Genomic DNA, 20,792 nt, shown 5'->3' with positions numbered 1-20,792 from the left:
CTTCAGATACTTATACACATTGATCAGATCGCCTCTCAATCTTCTCTTCTCCAGACTGAACAGGCCCAGCTCTTGCAGCCTTTCTTCAGAGGAGAGATGCTCCAGTCCCCTCATCCTCTTTGTAGCCCTCCGCTGGACTCTGTCCAGTAGCGCCATGTCTCTCTTGTCCTGGGGAGCCCAGAACTGGACACAGTGAGGCCTCCAGGTGGGGCCTCACCAGGGCTGAGGAGAGGGGCAGGATCACCTCCCTCCACCTGCTGGCAACACTCTGCCTAATGCACCCCATGATCCCATTGGCCTTCTTGGCCACAAGGGCACACTGCTGGCTCATGCTTAACTTGTTGTCCACCAGCACTCCCAGGTCCTTCTCTGCAGAGCTACTTTCCAGCAGGTCAACCCCCAGCCTGTACTGGTGCAAGGACAGCCTGTGCTGTCCTTGATGTAGCAGCTGATGCCCACCAGTATAATGGGCAAGAGCGCTGGGAATTAGGTTAAAACTGAGGCCTCCTCTGAGAGCTATAGTCAGGGTCATGAAGGACAGCATGTGGCATGAGGATGCCCGTGCTCTGCATGTGTGTTAGCACCAGCTCCTGACCTGGGGCAGAGGGGACATGGCCCATGCTGGTTAGAGACAGGTTAGAAGGCAGCACCTCCTAGCTAGGTGGATAACCCCAGGTGGGGCAAGCTTTCCTCCATTTCCTGCTGCTCTGAGGAAGCAGCAGACGCTTTTCGGGTTGATAGCATTCCATGGGTTCAGCGCTATCTGCCAGGAACTGGTCAGAGGCACTAGGGAGGGAGCCTGGCTTGTCTGCACAGGTTGGAGAAATCTTCTTCTCTCAGCAGAGTAATTCCTCCTTTCTTGTGTGTTCCCCCATTCTACTTTTCTCACCACAATTCGTGTAGTTTGAGTTTCAGTGTGGCTTTCTGCTTCCCAAGGACGTGGCGCAGCCTGTGGCTCTGGATGGGGTCATCTGGGTGTATCTCGAGTTGGGGGCAAAGGTGGGACCCTTGTGCTGGATCCAGACCACAGCTGGTACCTGGAGTTTGCATATCAGAACAACCCAACAGCTGGTATCTGAGCCAACTCTGAATTTTCCCCATTCCAATCCAAATGTGTGGCTTAGGAAGAAATACTGAAATGGCACAGTTCTCCAGCCCTATAGCTATTGATAGTGGATTTTTTTTTTTTTTTAAAGCTGCTTCTTGTAGTAGGGGCCAGATGCTCCTTTTTCCAGAGAGGAGTTGACAGCCCTGACAGACGCCTGTTATAGCTGAGCAGAGAGTGAGCGTGCTATTCCTGGAGAGAACTAATACCAGGGATATTAACCATCTGCCCTATTAAAATGGAAGATCGACTCAGCTGCCCCCTCTCTATTCCCCCCCCCCCCCCCCCCGATGCGGCGTGGCAGCCACCTTGTTCCTGGGTGCGTAGACACAGCACTGAGCGTTGCTGCAAAAGAAAAGTTCTCATTAAGGAAGGAAGCGAGGGCATAGCACGTGGGAGGGGCTGGGGCTAATTGCATTTGCTTCCAATTTCCTTAACCCGGTAATTGGATTCTGATTTATTGAATACGTCTGAACAATGCTGCGGATGATGCACCATTAGCCAAGCATTAGAGAGGCGCGGAGGAAATGGGGCTGCCTTGAGATCTCAGAGAGGCAGGCGCAGAACTGAAGGCCAAGGAGGGAGGGATGGTGGAGGGAGAAAGGATGCAGGCATGATGGTGGCGGAGGAAGAAAGGCAGGTACGTGGTTTGAAAAGCCCGCTGTGGAAATAAATCCTTTGTCACTGTGCAGCTGTTAGGGGAGCTGCTGCAGCGAGACTCTGGCTCTGCTGCGTACTTTGGGAGCAGGTCTTGTGGATACAGCCCGTTGCAGGGGGCACCGGGAATTGCCCAGCCTGGCTAGGTGGATGAGGGCAAACCAGCAGTGCCTGCTTTTGCAGGTGCTGATGGCTCTGCAGGGAAAAAGTGTAAGGAGAGCCCATTGGGAGTTTCGGCTAGGAAAGCTCCTTCCGACAAAGGGGAGAGCAGACTACCACTGCCTGGGCTAGCGTGAGAGATGGGAAACAGCCAAGGCTCATACTGTGTGACCGGCCAGAGGCTGTGCTTGGAGACCTGCTTTAGAGAAAGAATCTTGTTTAGGCTACTTTGTGCAAACCAGGCTGGAAGTGCTCTACTTTCTTGCAAGATTGCCAGGTCGGAGAGCCTGACCTTGATCCCCCTTGGGATGACCTTGTGGGAAGGCAAGTCCTGACCAGGTTCTGCCCTGGTGCAGTGCTGTGCAGCGAGCAGTGCCGAGAGGCCCCTGCCAAGCGTGAGACTTGGAGAGGCTTGGCCGTCTCTGGAGAAAGCTCATAGGAAGGGCTAGAGGCTTTTGGACAGGGTTTCCCCTGCCTCTGCAGCATCTTGCCCGCTGGGGAGCAGGCCCTCCTTCAGCCTCGCAGCTAAGCGTTGCTGCCCGACGGAGCTTGCACGTGTCGGCCCACGGAAGGAGGAGTGACAACTGCAGCCCTCCTCCCTGGGCCAGCTCCTGTGCCTGGGCCAGGGCTCTCGGGTGCAGAATCAAGGCCAGTGAGAGCAGCCTCGGTTCTCTGACCACGTTGTCCCTGACCAGATTTTGAACGTTTCCTCTCTGTCTTTCAGCCCCTCTCCAGGTTATGTGATAGCAGCAAGACTCACAGACCTGCAGTCACTGCAAGCCTAGAGACTAGGACCTTGGAGTCCTAATCCTAGTGCTTAGGACTTCGGGGTGCTGCTCCTTATGGCTTCTCTTCCCCACCTTCTCCTTCCCCCCCCCCGCCCCCCCAATCCAGCTAAGCATCTGGAATTGCCAACAATAGCTTAATATACAAAATCTGGCAAGGTCTCAGCAGCAAACTCCTGCCAGAAGGTCACAGAGAGGGCAAACGTTTTTGGAGAGGTGGAATATGGCACTGACAGCCAGTTGCTTAGCAATATTTGTTGGATTGATTTTGTTTTTAAATTGTAGCCAGTGAATAGTTTCAGACAAAGAGGAATCACAGTGCTCCAAGGAATCGGAGTTGGAAAAATCTTAGTAGCTTATCTTGTCTCCCCCGGGCCAGTGTTGGACTGTAAGCTCATGCTCTGTTTTTCAGTGATTTCGACTGGGGAAATTCCACTGCTGCTGTGGGCCCCATGCTATGTTCCCCAGTAAGGAGAGCTCACTGTTGGATCATCTTTCCTGGTAACCTGCCCGCGTTTTCCTTCCTTTAATTGCATTCCTGGTTAAAAACTGAGTAAGCCCTCAGACCGTGTGAAGGAATGCCTTTCTTGGGGAGCAGACTGTGTATGGCCTCATGATTATATATCCCATCACCACCAAGAGTCAACACTAAAAAAAAACAACAAAAAAAAACCCTTCGCCACAGCACAAGGTTGTTTTCTGGCTGGGCCCAGAACTAACAATTTCTTGTTTAAAAGGTGGCATGCACAAGTCATGAGCGAGCAGCTCCCGCCATCACCTCTCTTTGCCTCTGGGCAAATGGCTGGAGTGGGTGGCTAGTCCCTCTTAGCTGCTGTAGTCACAAGCCATTTGGGATTACCTCACTGTCGCATCCCACCTTCAGCAACTCCCACTGGCAAACACAGGAATGAAACTGCAACCGAGGGTTAGCGAGTGAGTCAGTATCACGTGTACGTGTGAGGGGAGAGGAGCTGAGGTTTATAGTATTGCTCACTGGGTTGGAAAGCTGACAAGGAGGATATGTTGCCCAAAGCCAGAAGAATTCTGCGTGATGGCTCCTGGGCTTTTTCCATCTGTAGCAGACAACTCCCAGGCAGCGCAGACAGTCCAGCGTTCGTAAGGTGATTGCTCCATATGCTGCTTATGCTGACCTCCATTTCCCAAATGCTCAGTTGGTTTTAATAGATGTACACACGCTGTTGTGGCTGCCAGTCTTGGCTGATACTGCTAGTCTTGGCCAGCGCTAGGCTGAGCTTGAATTTACGCTTCCTGGTTGTGGAGAAGCAGATAGGTAAGATCGGGGATGAGGATAGCAGATGAGAGGGAGATGTGAGTAAGAGCCTCTAGCAATGCGGTATGTCTAACTGTGCAAATGATGTCACCCAGCCTCAGACATCCCCTGCTGCCTGTTTTCCTGTATTCATCTTACTTTTTCCACTGCAGCTCTGATAGGAGTTTAGTAGCACTGTCTTGAGAACTGGTAGATCAAGGAGGTCGAAGATGGAGCCCCCTCAAACCTTGCCATAAGGCAACAATCCTCTGAATTTTTGAAGCTCCCTCCTTCCCTGAGTCTCAAGTGCTTTACAAGAGGCCCTACATACCCAGTTAAGCGTGAATTTTACTGCTTCTTGAGAGAGTGTGTTTTTGTGTGTGCATGCCTGAGAGAGAGAAAGCAGCCTCTAAAATCAAGTTGAAATTGAAATGAGAAGCTGGTAGGGAAACTGGCAGACTTTGAGATCAAGTGTTCCGTCATCTGCTGAAGTTGAGAGCATTTTGGCAGACTTGGGGCTTGTTCATGTAGACTTTTGCCCTCTAGAAAGCTCTTTGCTTGTAGCCTGTCTCATTCCCTTTGCTGCAAGGATAACGCACACCACGTGACTTTCTCCTTGTTTCCTCAAATCCCCATGCAGTGCCAGCTGGTGGCACTAAGGAGAGCCTCTCTTAGGTGGGAGAGTGGTCCAGGACTGGTGGCTATGCTTGTAGGGATGGGGATCTTATTTATGGGAAGATGTGAAGACATGAAACCTGGGATGCCCGCAGAGGGCAGAGAGGTGGTAACTTGAATTATCAAGGTCAAAAATTTTTACCTTTTCAAGCCTGGAGGAGAAACACTAAGCACTGCAACAGTTTTTTGACCCGTTTCTTGCATGGTACATCCCAAAAATCCAGAGGCTACACATTCAGCATTGTGTTGAAGCAGCTGTAGCTGGAACATTTGAAAATATCTGAAAGACTTTGCTGTGCATGGGGATGACTGAAAAGAACATGCTGCTGTCCTTCAGGTGTCCTTACCTGTGTCTTGTGTGGTACCTGTGTACACAGGCATGCGTGGGCTGAGCGTGCCCCTCTCTCTCTGCACGTTCTCCGCGTATGCTTGTGTCATGTGTGAATGTGTTTGGGTACACAGCATGTGAAAGTAGGTGTATAAATGTCTGTATGCAGATTGCATGAGGGCAGTTGTATTGTATGCATGTTTCAAAGTGGTGTGATTTTTGGCTGAGCTGATGATTGCATTGTAGGACTGGCAAGCAGTCAAGTGCATTGAGAATATTATAATATCTTCTTGGAAGCAAAGAGTGAAATTGGAGAAAAGTAGATTTTGACCTTTGACTTAAAGTTTTTATGATCCCCTTGGATTTCTCATATTACCTTGCCTTCCTCTGACTTAATTTCTCTCTGAAGCCTGCGAGACCAAAAACACTTTGAGATGAATCAAAGTGAGATCTGGGTCTCAGTTGCTAGAAATGCATTTTGTACATTCCCATAGGAATCTTCTATCTTGTATTTTTCTTGCCTGGTTTCTTGAGAGTCCATCTAACACTATCTGCCAGCTCACAAGAACTTCATATCTGGAAAATAATGTGTGTGGAAATGCGCATCTCATTCCAAAGACAGCCGTGCATGCACAGTTTCTTCCTTTGCTTGCTTCAGAGTCAAAATAAAGGCTTCTGTTGTGCCTTTCCACCTTGCAGACCTGACACATGGCTTTGCAGAACAGAGGTGGGATTCTGCTCTGCCATCCTCATTGGTAACTGAGCATTAGATTTGCAAAAGCATTTAGGCACCGAAAAGTGTCGCTGAAGCAGGATTTACCTCCTCTAAATCTATGGTTCAGAGCCTTAAAATGGCTAACCAGCTACCTTTTAAACCTAGTTAATGCCTAGAGTGATTCAGAGTTTTATTCTGTTTCTTAACATTGAAGTGCCTTCAGTTCTGTTTCTGGGTATGACAAAGAGCATCTCAGTCCTGACAGGGTTGAGTAGCTCAGCTTTTACACGGTGTGTGATCATCTGCCTGCATCACCACCTGGCAGTGAGTCCTGGCAGGAGGGAAACATGGGTCCGAATCCCGTCAGGTGGATGTGAAATCAGCCCATCTCCTTCCTCTGTACAGTGAGGAGGCGTGAAGTAGAAAATACCCTTGGGACTCAAGGGAAGATTTGCTGGGGTATTACCTAGACGGAGCTCGAACAGTTGAGAGCAGAACCAAGCTTAAAAGTTTTCATGTTGTACTATTGTCTTTCCCATTGCTGACTCAATACATTTTTTTCACTGTGGCTTTTATGTTGTAGCTGAGTTAATTGTGTCCTCCTGCATAATGTAGACTAAGTCCTGAGGGTTTCTGTTATTTTTAAAATTTGCTTATTCATAGTGTCTGGTGAATTGCTGGTGACTTATTCTGGATTCACTTTGTTGTAAATCTGAGTAAAAAGTAGTGTATGTATGTAGCACTCCCTCTGAGAGTCATGTTACTGGATTAATTTGTTTAGAGGAGGGAGAAAAGTGGAGATGGCAGGGAGTGGTATATATCTGAGTGAGGGTGCGTGGCCTGTGGTGGGGAAGGTAGGCCTATATCTGTGCGGTGGGCGAAGAACGTAGCGCTCAAATGCTGCTGCACCTCTGGACTTGGCGTTGGCAAAACCTGGGACCCCGCATAGGTGGAAGTGTCCCCACACAGCTCTGTGTGTGCTGTTGACTTTGCTGAGCCCTGCTCCCCCCTGCATGGGCTGGAGGTCCCTGCTCGGGTGCTTTCCCATGACAGCTGCTTGTGGGAGCACGTGCTGCCCCAGGGAGAGTGGAGCTGGCAGCACGTCACGCAGTGTGGAGGGGACTGAACGCAAAGGGGTTTGGCTCCCTTCTTGCTTTCGTACTTTTGTTCTCAGCTGCTGTATGGCTGCCAGCAATAACCAGAAGAGTTTTTCTGTCCCTCGATGTGTCATTCCAGCTGTTATAGTATTCTCTGGGCAAAGCCAGGCCATTTGTGATTTCATTACAAAATAAGATTGTTCACGCTTGGGAAAAACCCTGTATGTGTGAGAGCTGTCACTGGATCTCTTGCTGGTGGAGGATACTCTGAGGCTGAGTTAGCTGGATAAGAGAGGAGGGCTGGTCTTCTCCTGCCTTCAGACTTGATCTCCTCCTTATTCCTAACTACAGGCAAGAGCAAAGCATTACCTTGCAGGGGAACGGTTACGAAAAGGAACAGTGAAAAACACGTCTGAGATGAAAGTATCTCCATTAGGAAATAGGATCGCTTTTGTCTCTTGGACACCAGACCCCAAGGGGTTAGTGCGCAACAATATATTTTCCTGTCACCTCCTTAGAATGAGATCTCTGGAGATGAAGACATGAGAAAAATCTGTCAAGCTAAGCAGTGATAAAAGGCAGGTGCAAGAGTTGTTCCCAGGCTCTGGGGAGTCTTGTGCCTTCTCTGGGTGACTTAGTTCAATAAAATCTGTGCTTATGCCATACCCCGCTGAATAATGCGGAGAGATGAGTCTGTATAGAAGGAATTAGCGTGTGTTTTTGAAGATAAATTGGAACCACCTAAAATGGCCAAGGCTCTCTTTTTGCAGTTAATCAACTGGCTTTTATGGTTTAAGTTTAAACTAGGGGTTCTTAAACTTTCACAGACTGGGTAACAACTGAAAAAAGAATTTTTTGTCCCTCTCCTGTGCATGGCTACCTGGCGACCATTTGGTAATGGTAGAAATTGCCAACACAGGCTGGTAATGTTAGGAAAGTATGTTAATGTATTCTGTAGCTTATTTTATACCGTTTAGCAGCTGAAAGTCAGTGAGAGAGCTTTAGGCAGCCAGTTATCTCTCCACTGACTATCACCAACCACTGATCAACCATTTGGGAACCAGCATACCATCTAAGTAAGATGGGATCATTGTGTAATGCTTGGATTTATTTTACTTTTTTAGAAGGAACTGTCATCGTTATCTCCTCTCGTCATAGGTATCCTATTTTAAAGCTTTTCAGTCCTCCAGGAATTCAGACTTTTTAATATAATCTGGTTACAAAATGCATCCAGTTTCACTAGCTGGGAAAATTTGCTCTCTGCTGACAAAGTACCTGATATGGAGCTCCATTCTCTGAAAGGTTTGCACTATAGTTTATACCTGTTGTCGCTCACAGTTGAGGCCTATGTGTTGCTGGAGAGATGAGGCTTTTGAATCAACTAAAACATAAAGCCAAAAACGAAATTTAGAGGGTGCAAACTGAGGTCACATCTTGACAAAGATTTAGGGAGAGCTAGTTTGTGCAAGAGGGTGCACTCTATGCTCCAAATTACCAAGCATTAGATTTCCACTATTTATTTATCTTGGGCCCCGCAGCTCCTGTTGGAGAGCCGTTTCAACACCTTGCAATTCTGACGGTTCAAGGTTTTTTTTTTTTTTTTTTTTTTTTTTTTTTTTTTTTTTTTTTTACATTTTCATCCTATTGGGTCTCCGGTTGGTTTTTCCCATTTGCTCCTGGGGCAACATCACCTCTTGCCTGCCTTTTGGACAGAGCTGACCCACCTATGACTATAGGTGGGCCCAAATCCAAGTTTCTCATTCAGAAGAGCTCAGTTCTGCACTTTGTGGGTTCATCTGGAGTGCTGTCCACATATAGTTGCATGTTTCATTTTGCAGTAGTCTTCAGGTTGAATTTGAACTTGAAACACCAAGGAGGTTCAGGTTTAGGATGAACAGGTTATTGGTCAAAACCCAGAGGAATTGTTTACGTGTAGCGCAGAGAACAAGAAGTACTGAGATTTGCAATCGTTAGCAGTTAAACAAGCAAGGCAGGACAGGCCTTCCTTGGTATTAATCAGAAATAAACACTTAATAAAATCACAGAATAATTCAGTTTGGAAGGGACCTCAGGAGTTCTCTAGTTGAACCACCTGCTCAAAACGGGGTCAGCTATGAAATCAGATGAGGTTCCTTTCTTGAAGGAGAAACCACTGAGTCCTGCAGGGGTCCTGCCTGTCAGTCTTGGCCCAGCATTTTGTAAGAGCTGATTGACATAATTTTCAAATCTTGATTGCAGTGCATGAAATTTGTAATTCTTCTCTCCTAGCTGCCAGCGCTCACGTGACAAGCTTTGGAGTTTCTCGAGTAGCTGTTCTGCAGCACTTACATTACCGATATCTTTCCCCTCTTGTAGACGCCATGGGCCTAATTCTCCACTCACTAGTAATAAGTACATTTAAATGAGAGGTGGAATAGGTACACATTAGAGTAAAATATGCTTGATAAAGCCTGCGGTCCTTACTGCATACCGTGTTCCCTTCTGGGTGTTTATTGGAATGCAATAAACAATCCAACTGCACTGAAGAAAGGGACTCTGTTGTGCTCAGTGCTGGGCAGGTGGGGAATAAACAAGTCAGTGCTAACCGGTCTGTGCGAGTCAGTGCTAACCTATCTGTGCTTGCAATCCAAATAAGGGAGATGGGCAAGAAAAGAGGGGAAAGAATTGTTTTGTAGCTGGGCACTACAAGCGCAGGGGGTTGAGCTGCAGGATGGTTGTGAATTTGATCCCCTTCAGTCTCATCACCATGTAACTAGGATTATCTTAGTGTTATTGCTTCCTGTGTACTCTTCTGTAGGAGAGAAGAGATTCAAGATGGGAAAGTCAGCATGCCCTCTGGGACTTTGCATCTAGCTCTTCTGTAAGTGCATCTGCAGTCGGTCATCTCTTTTCTAGCCATGCTGAAGAATTGCTCATTATGTCAATATCAAATCTGTGTTTCTGTGCTGTGCAGTAGCACTAATGAAGAACTGGAGATGTGACCAGGACACCTTGAGGCCTTTGTCCATATGATCAACAAGTGAACGTCTATGCTGCTGCCTGGCCAACGTTCAAATGATTGGTGGCTTTGGTTCATTTCTTGGTGGGACAGCAGGGAAGGGGGAAGTTTATTATAAGCTATTCTTTCTTCTCTTTTGGATTCATCATGTAAGCGCAACACACCTGACTACTGCATTCGTGATTCTCTTTTGGACTGGGCATGGTCTGGCAAGGCTTTACCAGAGGTGAGGTTGCTTAGCCTCCAATGCAGTCCCTACTACATTTCAGTATAAGCTTTTCATACTGCTCTGGCTCTGCAGCTGTTTCATGTCCTCCTTTCCACTGTGCATCCTCTGCAATGCATCCAGTGTGAGATGTGATGGCTTTAGCACATCATCCACCCAAGACAGCAGTAAAGATGCAGTGTCGTGTTGTCAGCTGGCCACAGCTGTTTTGCAGTCTGGGTCATCAAATGAGAAAGCCTTAATGGCTGGGTTGTGAGCAGGAGCCCTAAATTCTCCGTATTTTTTCTGTGCACTTCTTGGAGTCCTTGGTATTTCCAAACATTCTGTCACAGAACTCCTCATTCTTTTCTTTCATGCTTCTGCGAATCCTAAATCACTTCACTGGTTCCAGGTTTACGTGCATTTCTCTGAGAGAACAGGACCTATAATTTAGAGTATTTCCTGCTAGGGATGCCTGAATTCCCTGGAAGACTGATCATGACCATCTGTTTTGCTTTTCCTCATAGAAGAGAGGAAGGCTGTGACTAAATCCTGCTCTGCTCTGTCTAGACCTCTGCTCAAAGAAGGTTGAAAAGCAATTGGAAAAAATAAGTGACTTTGACTCCTCATTTTAAGTTTGAATTGAACTCCTGAACTTTTCTGTCTTCTAAGGCTTGAAGAAACTCAGAAACGAATCCCTTGTCTCCACTCAGTGATGCGGAAGTGGATTTACTGAGAAGCAGGTTGCTTTGCATAAGGCTTTCATCTTGGCCAGAACACCTGACCAAGGGGTTCTGTTCCTAGGAGATCCGTGGGCCTAAAGATCAAGCCAGATGTTCAACTTATTCCTTGATGCACAAGGGTCCCAATGCTGAGTTATCATTGCTTCTAGTCTCTTCACAAACAGTATATATAAAATGTATGTTTATTTTTAACACAATCAAGGAATGAAATACACAGCTGGAGAAAAACCTTCATTGGATAGCTTTAGTGCTGCAAAGAATGGGTATTTCTTGTTGTTCTGCTTTTATTCAAATTGGCCTGGTGGTGCTCCACCAAACGTATACCCTGAGGTAAAACCAGGGCAAGGTCTGATGACTGGGCTGAGAATTGAGCCTAAATGTGGAACGAGGTGTCCCTGTCATGTGTCGGGCCCCACCTGCAGTTACAAAGAGACATCACGGACCTTGGACACTATTTAGCATAGTACTCTCTAAGCAGCATCCCTAAATAACATGTACGGCTTAATCACGTTTTAGATTGTTGTAAACTAGTCTAGCCTCACTGGCATCGTGGGGGGATTATCTGTTTTCACGCTGGTGTAAAAGAGATCAAAACCTGGTCTCAGCCTCTCAGGTTTCTTGAAAATAATCTATGTGCTTTTACATTAGTAAATCAAAACTACTCAGGATCAAACCTTGACTGAAGTGCTTTGAAATGCCTGATGTTTAAAGACTCGGCTTTCACTGATGTCTTCCCCAGATGTGAGGACAGCCAGTAGGTTGTCAGTAAAATGCCTCTTTCCAATAGTTGCACATACTGCTTCTGGAAAGCTCACGCAGTAAGCATGGCAGGTCTTTTTTGTGGCCTGCAAATTGGACTGGAAACACACAGTCCTGAGAAACAGCTGCTATATCCGAGCCACCATCCTGGGAATGGCTGTGGTCTCCCTGACAAGTGACAGCATGTGATGTATGCTGCCCCAGTTTGTTGTATGGTGGTCCATGGGGCAGCTGGCTGGGAGGTGGAAGGTTTGAGGAGCAGACCTGCTAGACCTGATGTCTTGTTTTTAAACGTTCTGTTGTTTTAATTGGGGGTTGGGGCGAGGGGAGGAAGATGTGACGAGAAGGGGCTGTATGAATTGTGATTATGGTGGGCTTGCCTTGCATGGGAGCACTGAGAGAGATCACGTTTCCTCTTAGATAGCTGTGTGAGACTGGCTGAGGGGCTGTCCCTGGCCGACACTACTGACCGGACCATCATCCCAAAGTGTTGTTTGTCCCTAAGACTCCATTCTTCCCTTTTCAAACGTGATGGGGCTTCTGCCTCAGTTTTTGCTGACTCTGCCTGCGTTTGTCCTGGAAAGAAGTGTGTTGCCCTGGCCCCACCAACATGTAAACTGCTCAGCATAACTAGTGCAGAACTCCATAGGGAAGAGAGAGAGACTTTGAAGTGCTGAGATCCACACCAAAACCCACCTTTTATTCTGATGCCTGAGGCAGCCTGGGAAGCCAGTCTGACTTCCAGCCGCAGCCTGATTATTCTCTGGAGCTAAAGATGCTGGCTGGCTGGTCAGATCAGTCAACAAGCAATTTCTAGGAAAAGATGAAGAGTAAGTGTTATTACCAGGCTAACTTCATCACAACAAAAAGATTGCCACTCCATTTGTTTCAGTGGTGCTATGTCTTCTTTACCCTGGCAGTGAAATTGCTCCACTCAGATTTTTGAATCACGGCCTGATTGATCTCATGTTGCAAATTGTGCACTGGAGTCAGCAGACTCTATCTTTGGATGTTCATGGTCACAAAGGGGGATCAGAATTTAAACCACTGCAAGATGCTGCTTTTTTATATCTTAAGGGACTGTCTAAAGAAAGGCAGTCTTAAGGGGCTTTAAATCACTGGAGAGTAAGAGAAGGAAAAATATACTGGAAAGAGGTGCTGGGGCAGTGGGGGAAAGGTGGCTGGTGTTGATTCAAAAGCAGGATTGATTGTGTCTTGACCACAAATGGTGTAGGGAAATGGCAGATGAGGATTTTTATTCTACTGTGGTGCATTTGCAGAGTCGTTTCCCCCCTGCTTTCTCTCTCCTTTCTTTTTCTTCAGTGAAGAGGATGAGGGTGACTCTTGCGAAGAAGTTTAGGAGTGAGCTGTAACATGAGAGAATCTGATGGAAATATATAGACCGATGTTTTGAATGCATGAGAAAGTGTCAGTTAAGCGGCTGTATTACTCGTTTTTCTGGAGGGCAAAGCTAGTTATATTTGAAACTGCAGGAAAGAGCTGTGCTAGGAGTGTGAGTTATAGCACCTGTCCGTGCAGCAAGCAAAAACTGTTCCTGAGCTGTGTGCGCTTAGCTGAGACGTGTGTGTAGTGGAAAGTGGCTCAGCAGCCCGGGTACTGGGAGGTTTTGCAGGACCTTGGTAGGCCTGAGTTTGAGAGAGACAGGGTAATTCCTCTGAGTGACACAGATGTCAGGTACAAATCCATCCCTGAAGGACAACATGGGGGAAAAGGGAAAAAAAAAAAAAATCTCCTCTTTTCCTGGGAGGGAGGATGAGTTTTATACTTGGAAGTGCTGCAGAAGGTTGAGGTCATAGGCCAGACTGGAGTGTCCTGGCCAGAGGGGCCAAGGCAGGGTATTGTAGAAGCGGGTGCAAAGTGAATACAACCCTGAATGGCTCTGTGCGTCATAGGGAAGTGAGATGTGTGGGTTATCCTACCTTCAGCAGCCGCGGTTTCTGCAGGGAAGGGACTCGAACTGGTGCTTAGGTGCTGAACGTACGGCAAGGAAACTCTTGGTTGAATCTCAGTGCTTGAATTGAAGGTGTCCCCTGTAATTGAGGGCATAAAATAAGAACAGAATATATAAGCTTTACTGCCCTTGGAGCAGGATTTTACCTCTATTAATTTTCTACTGCAAGTTAGTTTGTATTGAAAAGTAACCACTGGTTAGATCTACATGTTAGGCCAAAGTTCAGGTACTGGCCATCTTTCCATCAATTACCACGTGTATCTCTCTAGACTCTAATCTCTCACTCAGTTCCTTGCAAAGTAACAGAGCTAATACTGTCAAGGCTAACTATTCCCCAAGACAGAAGATGTGATAAAATATTAACCTTTCTTAAAAACAGAACCTCAGTTAATTAGCTCCCCTTCTGTGACACATTCACCTGAAGATAAAAGATCCTTCCCAGAAATCTGTTTGTGGTGCGGTGATCTTTCTGCATGTCCCTGCCACGAGGGGGGAAAGAGAGCCAGGAATTTAATAAAACATAGTGACCCGCCAGTTGCTGTGCCCTAAGGATGGACTGCTCCATCGCAAGGTGATGGCGTCTGGGCACAGTCACTGCTGCCTTCATTAGAGAGGACTGAAGCTTGAAAAGGAGACTGAGCGGGCTTGTGGCCTATCAACCAGCAGCCATGCCAAGGGTGCACATTTGACCACAGACTTACTCAGCACACCATGGGGACAAAATTGCAGGACAGGAGTTTTGCTGATTTCCCATGAAAAATCACAGAACTTATCTCCCTCCCCCCCCCAAAAAAAAAACAAAACAAAACCAACCAACCAACCAAAAAAACCCCAAATCTGAGTCACCTCTCAGACTGTGAGTTACTGGGGCACTTCCAGCACCTGGGATTTGGGAGGAAAGAGGAGAGCAGCTAGGAAGGGTTCGGAGGCCCCCAAGGAGGAATGGATACCAGACCTCAGTTTTGAGCAGGAGGAGGGTACTCTTTGGGTGGCTTTGTCAGCGTTTTCAAACTCCTGGTTTGCAATAATATTGTCAGTATCAAACTTGTGGAATCTGAATTCAGACAGTGGACAGGCTCAGTAGAGCTGGGTGAATATCTTATCTCTCATTTCTTCAGCTGTTTAAGAAAAAGAAAAATCAGGAGTTAACAATTTCAGGATAAACCAAAAGCAAACGTCGAGTGAATCGAAAAGTAAAAATACTAAAAAATTATCAAAGTGATCCATTTTTTTTTTATCCTGAAAAGAAAAAGCTTTCATTTAGATCTCAGATGGTTTTGACACTTCCAATCATTTAAAAATGACAGGTGGTATTTAAAAGCAAGCAATTTCAAATATCAAATGAAAAATATATCTTGGACTTTCATGGAACAAATGATGTGGTGAAGTGGAAGTGATTTGGTGACACGTTTCAGAGTACTGGAATCTGCAGAAAGTTTTGGTGGGAAAATTTAGTCTGGCTATAGTGATTATTGCCCCAATAGAAGAGCTTACAGCTGTGAAGAGAGATTAAGATCTATGATCATCTTTCAGAAGCAAGAGGCACCCACACCAGTGGTGAACGTACTGTTCTGAAGCTGGTTGCCCGTGCAAGGAAAGCGCCTCGGCTCTTGAGCAACAGCAGTGGTTCCTCAAAAGTGCACAAGCAGTCTGCTAGCAAGTTTCAAAGGCACTGAGGTTTTCTGAAGATGCCCGAGACAGCAATTTGAGATCTGTAGTGGCAAGGGCCTGATTTAGATAAAAGAGCCTTTTATTTAAGGCTCTAAGGAAGGGCCGTTGAACCCTTTGCTAAATTGCAGATTGTGCTCATGTTGCTCATTAATATGGTCAACTGGAAACAGATGTACCGGTAACAACCTGAGTCTCAGCCATGGCCCTCTGGACAGGTATGTTAACACCTGTCAGTCCAGGTAGTTCCCTCAATGCTGTTCTCAAAATCTGTGATGAGGATCCCAGCAGGATGAGCCCATTGGGAGAGCAAGCATGTTTGCTGTTGAGGTTGCCCTGAAGCATGTAATGTTTCACTGTTTGAGCCATCCCAGACAGCCAGGAGACAAAAACCAGCAGGTCTCTATTTTGAATTCCAAGTGCATCCTTTCCTGCAATAGGAAGAGAGGATCCTCTTTTTAGATAAGAGAAAACGTTTGTCTGGGTGCCCTTCACTGAGAGCAAGTGAGCAGTGCAGCACAGCACCTAGCTAAACTGTACTGGGGCCTTCTGGGTATTTCAGAGAATGAGTATTGCTTTATCAGTAAATGTGTTAGCATTCCTGGGGTGCCACTGATCATTCTTTGTGAGACTTGTCCTATGCCTTTGACTGCTATAATGTATTGATTTCTTGTCTTATAGTTATTACATGCCATCGATTACTTTGATAACTTGCTTCAAGTAATTCTGACAGAATAAGGTTGTTTGTTTAAGTTTTGTGCTTGTCTCGGTGTTTCTATTGACAGAATACATTTGCCTAGACTGAAATCGAACTTGAGTATTAGTAAGCAATGAAACTAATTCTTCAAGGTTCACTACTATTGACAATTAAGGCCATGAGACAGTTTCTTTCATCAAACTCTTATTTGTTTTTTCAGCTGCCAAGCACCTTCAAGGGCCTGTGCTCCAACAAACTGTAGAAAAAGGATGATCACAGGCAAGATTTTGGGGCCCTTTGGTCAGATCTTTGCTGTAAGCACGGCTAGCGTAAGTGTTTTTGAGTTGTCATGGAACGGAGATGTGTTTGTATTACTTTAATTATGACTATGGAGGTGATGTGGGAATGAAGACTTTCTCTAGTTGTTTGCCATGTGATGTCAGAAAGCTCTGGGTAGAAATCATTCTCCATAATGAATCTTTACATAAATGCTTCTAACCTTATTTAAATGGAGTTTGAGGTTGTCCTAGCTTCTAAAAATCTTAGTAAAGGATTGGTGGCTTTCCAGAAAGGGACAAGTGGCCAGATTTTGCTTTTACTTTCACAAGATGAAAACCCTAGATGTCAGTTCTGATCTTACCGTAAAACTGTATGGTAAAACTATTTAAAATTCTACTGAAAACAAAGCAGGTGTTTTTGTTTGTTTTCTTTCATTTTTGTTGATTCCTTTTTTCTTTTGCCTCAATTCTGGAAAAAAAGAAGGGTAGGGGGATCAAGAAGCAAGATGGACCCTGAATCTGTGTGGAAGGCCCTAGAAGTCTGAATTATTAATGATCATCTTTGAAAATCAAAACACACAATCTGGTTTAACTTATTTTAAATGCAGCCATGCTGTTCTCTCCTTCCTCTTTAATAGGTTCTTTTTTTTCTTCCCCTCTTCCAAAGACACAAAATTCAGTGGCTTTTTAATAAATTATAAGTGTATCATCTTGTCAGTTTTGAGGTTCACAGGCAGCAGCACATCATGTGCACAGAAGGTTATTTTTTTCCCTTCCTGCATTTCTCCCTTTCTTCAAACTTAGCTGTTTGATTAATTTTTTAGATAACTATCTTGCAGGGAAAAAGAAAGAAAGAGATAGACTGAAAGGGGCAGTGCATTAGATGAAATACTAATTGTGCACTGGCTAAATATAGCACTCTTTCAATTTCCAGAAGCTGGGTAGAAAAATTTCCTTCTGGGTCAATCCACAGTTGAATTAAACCCAAAGTTCCCGTTTCCAGGCCCCTGACCTGTTGGGCATGGTAACGGGGTGGCTGGCTAGGCAGCTCAGGTCCCTGCCAGTCCTGCAGCTGCTAGACTTTAAGCAGGCATTAGCTGTCACTGTCGTACACGTATGGTAGCACACCTACTTCAGAGAACTGTTGAGACTGAAAAGACCTCTTTCATCATCCACTCTGTCTTCTGGCCTTAGGAGGGTTGTTCTTTTTGGTCCATTTTGTAGTATCTTTATCTCAGCTTGTGCTGGGGAGGGGAGGGGTGGGGATTTCTACATGTATCCTGTGGATTATAGAGCCGAACCGGTTTGGCACTTTGGCAGTGTTTTCCCGATTTTCGTTCTTTCTTAGTTTTGTCCAATTATGTCTAGCTAAAGCTTGCTAAATAATTGTTGTCACTCTGATGTTCACAAAACGGTTGAGGTTGGAAGGGACCTCTGGAGATCGTCTAGTCCAACCCCCCTGCTCAAGCAGGGTCCTCTAGAGCACCTTGCTCAGGATCGCGTCCAGGCGCGTTTTGAATATCTCCAGGGAAGGAGACTCCGCAGCCTCTCTGGGCAACCTGTTCCAGTGCTCAGTCACTCTTGCAGTAAAGAAGTTTTTCCTCATAAAAACATGTTAAAGAATTTCAAATATTTGTTGCTTGTTATGATGTGCCTTCCCACCGTTGCTCAAGCCCTCAGCACCCCCACAGTCATCCACAAAACCAGCCGTCGAGATTTATCTCTTTGAGTCATCCCCGTTTCTCTGAGGCCCCAGCAGTTTCTCATGCTGGTGCATGACAGCCTTTGGATTTTGCAGTCATTTTTTGGGAACGCAAGCCTCAGAGTGGTGCGTGCCAGTCCAGCACTGAGAAATACTACCAACCTTCTCGAGGATGTTTCTCAGTTGGGCAAGCCAAAATTTTGCTGGCATTTCCTGCAATCACGCGGTATTGCCAGCTGATGTCTGCTTCATCATCCATTCTTGTTTTCTTCCAGCATGGCTGCTTTCTAAAGTCGTCTGTGTTTCAGCTGATGTTTTTCAGTGCCTCTGCACTCTAGGTCTTTCGCTATTTCGTGATCCTCACTTGAACGTGCAGCTTCCTCCGTTCTAGTATTACTCCTGGCAGTTGGCACCAACTTACCTTCAGTCATGACTGGTCTGAGGTGGATTGGGATGAGTAGTATAGAAGCAAGAGGCTCTGTATCCTAGTGGCAATCCCCCTCAACCACTGTTCTTCCTATTATACCATGAAGTTCACATATGTGCTCTGATCTGTAACAGTCACTCTCACGTTCTGGTGCATCATGATGGAGCAGTCGGCATTTAAAGCTTTTGGCATTATGGCAGAAAGCTCAGAGTTTTCTAGATGGATCTTAGTATCCTCATCCAATAGCCCCCGAGGGAGGAGAATGAGTTGAGATTGACCTGAGGCACACAGTGCTACGTGCTTGCAGATTTGTGTTACGCAGGCCTGCTCTGATGAGCCTGCTGAAGGCTGGCCCTCCCAAAACCTGACCTTGAGCACAGGGCTTGCCAACAGCCGGCTCACTGTCAACAGCCAACCTGCTGCACAGCCCAAAATGACAGACAGTGCATATGTCGTGTGTTGACTCTGGAGATTTCCAGACAGGCAGTGCCTGGCCCCCCAGTGACACCGGACAAACAGTCTGTGAATGAGGAGAAGAGATACTATGATTGCCACTGCCTCTTTGCTCTCAGTTAGGCTCCCTGGCCATGCTGCGACTGTGGACATGTTTCACGTATGCAGAAGTCCGTGGCACTTACATTGCACGTAACATCTCACTGTTTTTTCTCCCTTGTCTCCTTGTATCTGTTCTCTCCCTTCTTTGTTTGGCGGTTTCACACTGCTGCAGACAGGGATTTCAGAGGGTTGTAGCTGCTTGAATTTGTCTATGGCTTTGAGACCTTGGATCCAAACTAGTTGATTCATTTTACAGTTTGGCATGGCTTTGACTTTTTTTTTTGGGGGGTGAGATTTGGTCATCCAACGAGCATATAGTGTTATTCTCCTGCACAGAATAGGTGCTGTGTTTTCCATGTTGATTGCCAGGTTTCTTCTGAGGCTTTATGTCAGGCCATGAACAGCCTTCTCGTTAGCAGTCTTACTCTTAATCTTCCTGAATGATGAGTGCACATGATGAACGCATAGAAGGAGAAGACGACGCTGGCGTATCTTGTGAGGATAAAGTAGAATTTTGAAGGTCTCAAAGCTGGATGACAAAATATTGTCAGATAGCATGCAGGAGGGAAGGCTTGGGGAGAGCCAAGAACAGAGGATGGTGATGGGGTAAAGTGTTATGATGAAGACTATGCAGACAGCTTTGTACATGCAAAGCTTTGTACCTGTATTGTGTGCAAATAATGAATTGTAGTATCACATTTATACTGTCTAATGTATCTGACATATTGACTGTAACATGAAAAGCATCTCTTGAATTTGCCATCTCTTGAGGGCACGAAGTGATGATATTTTGGAAGGTACTCTTCAGTTGGACACAAGTCACTGATCTCGATGCACGGATCACTGGAAGACAGGCAGGGAGCCTCATTACCCAGAGGTCGGAGGAGATAATGCATGGTTCTGTCTGGCAGCAAACTCTGGGAATGCATTACCTTTCATATGGGTTGGCAAACGTATTCCTAGCTATATCTAAATCCCAAAGTGGTGAGGGCTCTGAATTTTTACAGTGGTTTTGTCGAAGTCGTTTGTAATTTTGCTTGAACTAGAAGACAAGGTTTGGGCATAACACTGGGAAACGGTTTGCCGCTGGCTGAGAGCTATCCTAACACAATCCTAACAGGTTGTCCCGAGAGGTGTTACAAACCTGCCTGCGTGTCTTACCATCCCTGCAGGCATGCAAATGTCAGGCAAGTTCAGTACCAGGCATGGCAGAGAAGCTGGGGCTCTAATCCCTTGCTTCTCACAGGTGACTGTTTGCCTTGCTACAATGGGTCACCTTTTCCTTCCCTAGGGCAGTAATTTTCCTTTAAGGGAGTCATTTTTCACACCTAGTTGTTTTTCAAGACTCGCTCCTTCTATTTCCCCTAGGGCCCTGGGGAGAAGAATTACAGTGAACACACTAAGGACGCCCTGGCACAATGGTTAGGTGAAGCCACTTAGTCTGGAGAGGGCTGATCTGGTTTTCATGACATTAAAAAAAAAAAAAAAAAAAAAAAAAAGAAGAAAGCTCTTCTTGTCTTTCTTTCCTGGATTCCTACACATTTCCAGATTTCCAGAACTAGCCCGGCTCCCATCCATTTAAGAAGGTGCTGACATGTTTGTCAATGTCTCTGGTCTTTCTCTTCTGCTTTTGCTGCTGCTCTCTCTTTCTGGTTAGATGTTGGATGCAGAACAAGAAGGCCTCTGGTTGATGGTGAAGTCCCTGGTGAAGTGGTTGTTGACTGGCTGAATCCCTTCAGGGATACACCAGACAGGCAAGGTTTTTTTTTTTTTTTTTTTTACAGTATGGATGTGAGTTGAGAGCTTTGAGTATTAACTCTTCTTTGAAGTTGCTGTGGAGCTTTGTGTAATTTAGTGCAGTTTTTCTTTGAGCTAAAAGTTTGTATGTGCTACCCCTTTCTCCCCCAAGTATTTTTCTGCTTCTGGTGGAGTATCCAAGTCTGTAACATGCAGCTCATAGGATTTACATTGCTGTGTGACCCTTGTTTCATCTCTGC

General features: G+C 45.9%; 1 protein-coding gene across 6 annotated transcripts in view; it reads left to right on the top strand.

Annotated features, from left to right (window-relative positions):
• Positions 1-20,792, top strand: part of GALNT14 (polypeptide N-acetylgalactosaminyltransferase 14) — a 137,759-nt gene that overhangs the window by 62,098 nt on the left and 54,869 nt on the right. The window contains exon 1 of one of the 6 annotated variants that reach the window (XM_009686220.2): positions 16,051-16,162. The exons of 4 other annotated variants lie outside the window; for them this stretch is intronic. The gene's annotated coding sequence lies outside the window, so the exon portion shown is untranslated. Of the gene's footprint in view, positions 1-16,050; positions 16,163-20,328; positions 20,550-20,792 lie in introns of those variants that run through there. One more of the 6 variants, XM_009686200.2, reaches the window with a different exon arrangement.

Source organism: Struthio camelus, chromosome 3 (assembly GCF_040807025.1).
Source record: "Struthio camelus isolate bStrCam1 chromosome 3, bStrCam1.hap1, whole genome shotgun sequence".
Classification (NCBI taxonomy): domain Eukaryota; kingdom Metazoa; phylum Chordata; class Aves; order Struthioniformes; family Struthionidae; genus Struthio; species Struthio camelus.
Note: the sequence above shows the minus strand (reverse complement) of the source record. Positions and strands in the feature narration are given on the sequence as shown.